This window comes from Rutidosis leptorrhynchoides, chromosome 3, assembly GCF_046630445.1.
Source record: "Rutidosis leptorrhynchoides isolate AG116_Rl617_1_P2 chromosome 3, CSIRO_AGI_Rlap_v1, whole genome shotgun sequence".
NCBI classification, from domain to species: Eukaryota; Viridiplantae; Streptophyta; class Magnoliopsida; order Asterales; family Asteraceae; genus Rutidosis; species Rutidosis leptorrhynchoides.
In genome coordinates this window covers 54,151,436-54,157,328 of record NC_092335.1, presented here as the reverse complement: position 1 = coordinate 54,157,328, position 5,893 = coordinate 54,151,436, and the positions used below count along the sequence as shown (strand labels likewise).

Below are 5,893 nucleotides of genomic sequence, written 5' to 3'. Positions count from 1 at the left end.
TTACTGTTGGTTAATTAATACACGATTTTGCTCCACCATCCTACACTTTATAGTTAGTTTGTACATCATATTTAACTGTCAATTATACCTTGATGATCCAATACCTGTCGTATCACTCTCACAATTCTTTCAGGAAAAAAAAACAATAATTTCAAATTTAGGTAAACGAATAATTCACATATCTTAAGAGGCTCACAAGGATAACTATGATATCAGGAAGTAAGATGTAAACTATAATCGAAATTGGTAATATTCATAGATTACCAAGTCAATCTAATTCTAATAGTTTAATAATATCAAGAATGAAATTGTTGCTACAAATCTAAGCGGACAAATTGCAATATAGAATCATCACTGAGTCATACACGGATGATGTTAACGAAATGTATATACGACACATAGTATTTTGCTAACATGAAAAGAAACACAGCTGCACACATAGTATTTTGCTAACATGAAAAGAAACACAGCTGCAGAACGTTAGAACCTGATTAGTATTTCACGACTCGTAAATGCCACTTTGCACTTCGACAACGATCGCGGATGTAAACGCTTCCTAAAGCAGCACATACTTTCTTCAGGTGAGTAAGTAGCATAAGAAAACTGCATAAAGTGATTCGACTGAGACAACATTTGATTGCTTTTAAATTTTAATCCCTCAGTGATATATATATATTAGATACATCGGTACCCTCTAGTAACATAACATTTGGTATTTAAGAGGTTTTATAATGAAAATTTGAGAAAGGAAACCAAAGACTACTCACTGGCAAGTTGGTTTACTTGAAGATGGCAAGAAAAATGTCATGAAAGTTACCATGGAAAGTTGAACTTCTAGGGAACACCATCAAAATTGAGAGACTTTTGGTATCCTTACAGACATATCGACCCATCAAAAGCATCAAAGTCGAATCGTTGTCGCTCTCTCCCAACCTGAAGGAATTACAAAGTATTATCATTATCAATCTCCCAACCTGAAGGAATTACAAAGTATTATCATTATCATTATCAATCTCTTTATTACTGAAAGGATGTTTTGTAGTTTCGTGTTTTAAACCTCACATTTTTTGGGTCGTTTGGTCTACGGAAGAAAATGGTCAAACCAATTGAAGCTTAGGGGTAAAAGGTGTTACTTTTACTGAAAGGATGTTTTGTAGTTTCGTGTTTTAAACCTCACATTTTTTGGGTCGTTTGGTCTAGGGAAGAAAATGGTCAAACCAATTGAAGCTTAGGGGTAAAAGGTGTTACTTTTCAAGTTTTACAGTTGTATTTGAAATGTAACTTGAGGGTTACAAAATGTAACTTTCTAATTCAATAAAATAATTACTCCCTCCGTCCCAAATCTATTGTCCATTATTCCATTTTAAAATGTCCCAAATTAATTGTTCTGATTCTTTTTCAACCAATCAAAAAAGGTTATTTTGAAGAGAGAAGATATATTATTGGTGGAGAATGAAGTTAGTGAGATTTCCTAAAACTGCGTGTTTTTTGTCTTGGGACAATAGATTTGAGACGGAGGGAGTATTAAATAAAAACAACCCAATTTTTTTTACGGGATTTATCTCTTTTTTCGTCGCGAGTTACACTTCTCCGTTATCACCTTTCAACTCGAAATGATTTTACGAACAAAACGCAACTAACTATATTCGAAACGGATACTTTTTTTAAGAAAAACATATATATAATAAATAAATAAATTCAACTTATAATAACGAGTGGATTGCTACATCAACTGGTAAGCTCGTGAGTTGGTAAAATAAATGACCCGTGTTCGAGTCCTTCTAGCCCCTTTATTTCTTTTTCTAGGAAATTTTTTTCTCAGTTCTCACTCAACATTAGCTTCATAAAAAATGTTAGAATGTTCTGCTGCAACGCGCATACCAAAATTTAGGCTAACGGAAAAAGTATAAGTTTATTAGCCACATTTTGTTTTTTTTCGCGTATATTGGAAATGAATGGATAAGTGAGGCAGTGATATTTTTTTATCCTTTTTTCTAATAAAGAAAAATTATAAAAAGTGTTGTACATATTTATTAATTTGTAGTTTTAAAATTTAAATTTTTTATAAATGTATATTCTTTTTAATTTTTGTAAAGATAACTTATTAAATGTTATTAATGTGCATAAATGAGTTATACATGACAAATATTATTTACTTTTGTTTACTAATTATTTTTTGTGCTAACAATTTAAACAACTAAATTATGTGGATTTGATCGGTTAAATTATGAAAATTTAAACTAATCGCATTTGTTAGGTCTAACTGAATTTTTTGTGATTGATTTTTTTATTTGGTTAAAAGTAATACGAGATATTTTAACCGAAAGCATATACTTTTATATATAACGATATTTATTTCATCAGCAACAACGCACTTTGGCCCAGCGAAGCGGGATGGGCCATATTCTAGTTAAGATATATGACCAAAAATACCATGTTAGCGACTCATAAAGTCAAGCAGGTTAAGGTAAGATGTCAAAATGGGTTGGATTGCCCTATATAACTTTTTTGTTACCAATTCTTATTTATCTTCAGGGATATGAGGATTACTCAGGGGCTTCTTCCTAATTGCAACATACCCGACAAACTAAAACATTTTTCCCTATATGAGAGTAAATCATTCATATCATATTTTGCATTATATAAAAAAATAAATAGATCCATGGTACAATACAAATTAATTGGTAGTTGAGAATATTTATTATAAAAAATATAACCAAAAGCAAATCATAATCAGACAACCAGATTTGATCATATGATTAGATCATAATCACTAATGAATTTTTCATATGAACCATTGTACACTAAGGGTGTGTTTGGTAGAAAAGCTTATGGGAGCTTATAAGAGCTTCTAGGAGCTTGAGCTTATGATTTTAATAAGCTCTAAGTAATAAGTTTTGTTTGGTAGACATAAAAAGTAGAGCTTATGAAAATCATAAGCTCTAGAAAAATAAGCTACTTCTAGTAGCTTATGAAAAAAAGTAGAGCTTATGAACTAGAAAATAAGCTCCAGCTAGTTTACCAAACACTTATAAAAAATAATAAGCTCCAGCTACCAACTAAAAAAATAAGCTCCAGCTCCAGCTCTAGTCCATAAGCTCCAGCTCCAGCTATAAGCTCCAGCTCTAGCTAGTTTCATCCAAACACACCCTAACTAAATTACACATCATAAAAAAACATCCACCACCTTTTTTGTAACCAAATAAGCAACAGATCATTCAGTAGACGTACCTTGATGTTTCGGAATACAGTTATATAACATATTATTTTCGACTATCCTTATCCTGCTTTCCGTTGTATTCATCAGTTTACAAACCTCTCGGTGGCTAGCATTTTCTAATCCATCTACGTCATTTTCTTCTTCATTCAGTATGAAAAGTTCATGATGTAATCAATGATCAAGACCTTCATAAGACTGAGCTTGAACACCTCTTACTGAGGTTTATGCAGTTCTCCAAGCCATTTCATTATGTATTAAAAAGATTCAGTCTAAAAGGGAGTCAGATTAGTAACCCACAACCCGCTAACTGTTTATATTGTCACAGGAGCGTCCCGTCGATTTCAATTTTTCATATGGGCCCTGTGCAATCAACAAAAAATGGGCCTTTTGTATATACAAAAATTATATTAAGTTTTTTATTAGTACCGCATATTTTTTGATTATGGGCCCCTTGAGATTATGGGCCCTGTGCAAGCGCACGTGTTGCACGCCCTCAAATCCGCCCCTGTATTGTCATCAAGTAATGATATTTCAAGAAATGGACAAACTAATAATTAAAAACTATATTACTGTTATAATTTAGGAGTATTATAAGTACGTTTAGTAGCCTATGTTCTAAAATAATAACTTGTAATTGTAGAAGAAGAAAATATATTATAAGGAGTGTATTGAAAATAGGTGTAATGTAATGTACATCCATCTGCTTATAGCATGCTCTATTTATAGTAAATAACAATGGCTTAATAGTAAATAATAAACATTGGTCTTTTTGGCAGATTCATAGAAAGTCTTCATAGTAATAGTATTCACCTCAATATATGTGATATTTGCCTTGCAATCAATGTGAAAATAGCCATGAATATGTATCACTAAATTGTCAGACACATCTATGACTTTTGTGGATCATAACACTCCCCCTTGGATGACAATTTTGCTTCGTTAGAGATCAACTGGTACTGCCTCATTAAAAACCTTGCTAAAGAAAAACTCAGTGGGAAAAAACTTTAGCTAAGGGAAAAAGAGTGCAGTATAGAGTCGACTCCCCCTCAAGTAGACATCGCTGAGCTGTTACATCTTTTGAACATGCCTCATGTCAATATTGTGAACGTGTGTTCTGAAAATAGCAGTTGTGAGTGCTTTGGTGAAAAGATCAGCAGAGTTTTTGCTGGAGTGAACATATCTCATTTCAGTCTGGTTGTTCTTAATGAGATCTTGAGTGTATGAGAAGAATCTAGGAGGTATGTGCTTTGTCCGGTCACTTTTGATATACCCTTCTTTCATCTGTGCTATGCAAGCTGCATTATCTTCATATATAGTAGTTGGGCTTTTATCGCGTTCTAGTCCACAAGAATCAGTAATGAGTTGTGTCATTGATCTCAACCAAAAATATTCCCGAGTAGCTTCATGTAATGCAATCACTTCGGCATGATTTGATGATGTTGCAACAAGTGTTTGTTTTTTAGAACGTCATGATATTGCGGTACCTCCATTTAGGAATACATATCCAGTTTTGAGATTTAGCTTTATATGGATCAGATAAATAACCTGCATCTGCATAACCAACCAAATCTTGTTTTGAATCGTTAGAATAAAATAATTCTAAATCAGTAGTTCCTCGAAGGTATCGAAATATGTGTTTGATCCCATTCCAGTGTCTTTTGGTAGGAGCTGAGCTGAACATTGCCAACAAATTAGCTGCAAAAGAAATGTCAGGTCTTGTACAATTTGTAAGATACATAAGAGCTCCAATTGCACTAAGATATGGTACTTCTGGTCCCAGAATATCTTCATGATCTTCACAGGGATGAAATGGATCAGTGTCAACATTAAGTGATCTAACAACCATAGGAGTACTTAATGATTTTGCCTTGTCCATATTGAAACGTTTTAAAATCTTTTCCGTATAAGTTGTTTGATGTACAAGTAAACCATTAGGCATATACTCAATCTGCAAATCAAGGCAATACTTGGTTTTTCCGAGATCTTTCATTTTAAATTCTTTCTTTAAAAGTTGAATGGCTTCATGCATCTCTTTATTTGTACCTATGATATTAAGATCATCGACATAAACGGCTATGATCACATATCCGGATGTTGTTTTCTTAATGAATACACATGGGCAAATAAGATTATTGGTATACCCTTTGCTTATCAAGTAATCACTTAATCGTTTATACCACATGCGACCCGATTGTTTCAACCCATATAAAGACCTTTGTAACTTGATTGAGTACATTTCTTTGGGTTTTGCATTAGTTTCTTCTGATACCTTAAATCCTTCAGGTATCTTCATATATATATCACTATCAAGTGATCCATATAGATAAGCAGTCACAACATCCATGAGATGCATTTCTAAATTTTTAGAAACTGCCAGGCTGATTAAGTATCTAAAAGTAATTGCATCCATAACAGGAGAATAAGTTTCCTCATAATCAATTCCTGGTCTTTGAGAAAAATCTTGAGCTACAAGTCTAGCTTTATACCTTGTAATTTCATTTTTCTCATTTCTTTTTCGCACAAAAACCCATATATATCTCACATATTTCACATCTTTAGGTGTGAGAATGATAGATCTTAAAACTTTTCTTTTATTGAGCGATTCAAATTCAGCTCGTATTGCTCCTTTCCAATGATCCCAATCATGTCTATTTTGACATTCCATGACAGATT

The 5,893-nt window shown here is 32.8% G+C and overlaps 1 long non-coding RNA gene across 1 annotated transcript; it reads right to left on the bottom strand.

The window, feature by feature from the left end:
* Positions 1 to 440: 440 nt before the first annotated feature.
* On the bottom strand, positions 441 to 2,802 carry LOC139896126 (uncharacterized). The gene is made up of 3 exons (XR_011776132.1): positions 2,516 to 2,802; positions 768 to 933; positions 441 to 603 (listed from the first exon to the last, which is right to left on the bottom strand). It is a non-coding gene; the product is annotated as an uncharacterized lncRNA (long non-coding RNA).
* Between the last annotated feature and the right edge of the window lie 3,091 nt (positions 2,803 to 5,893).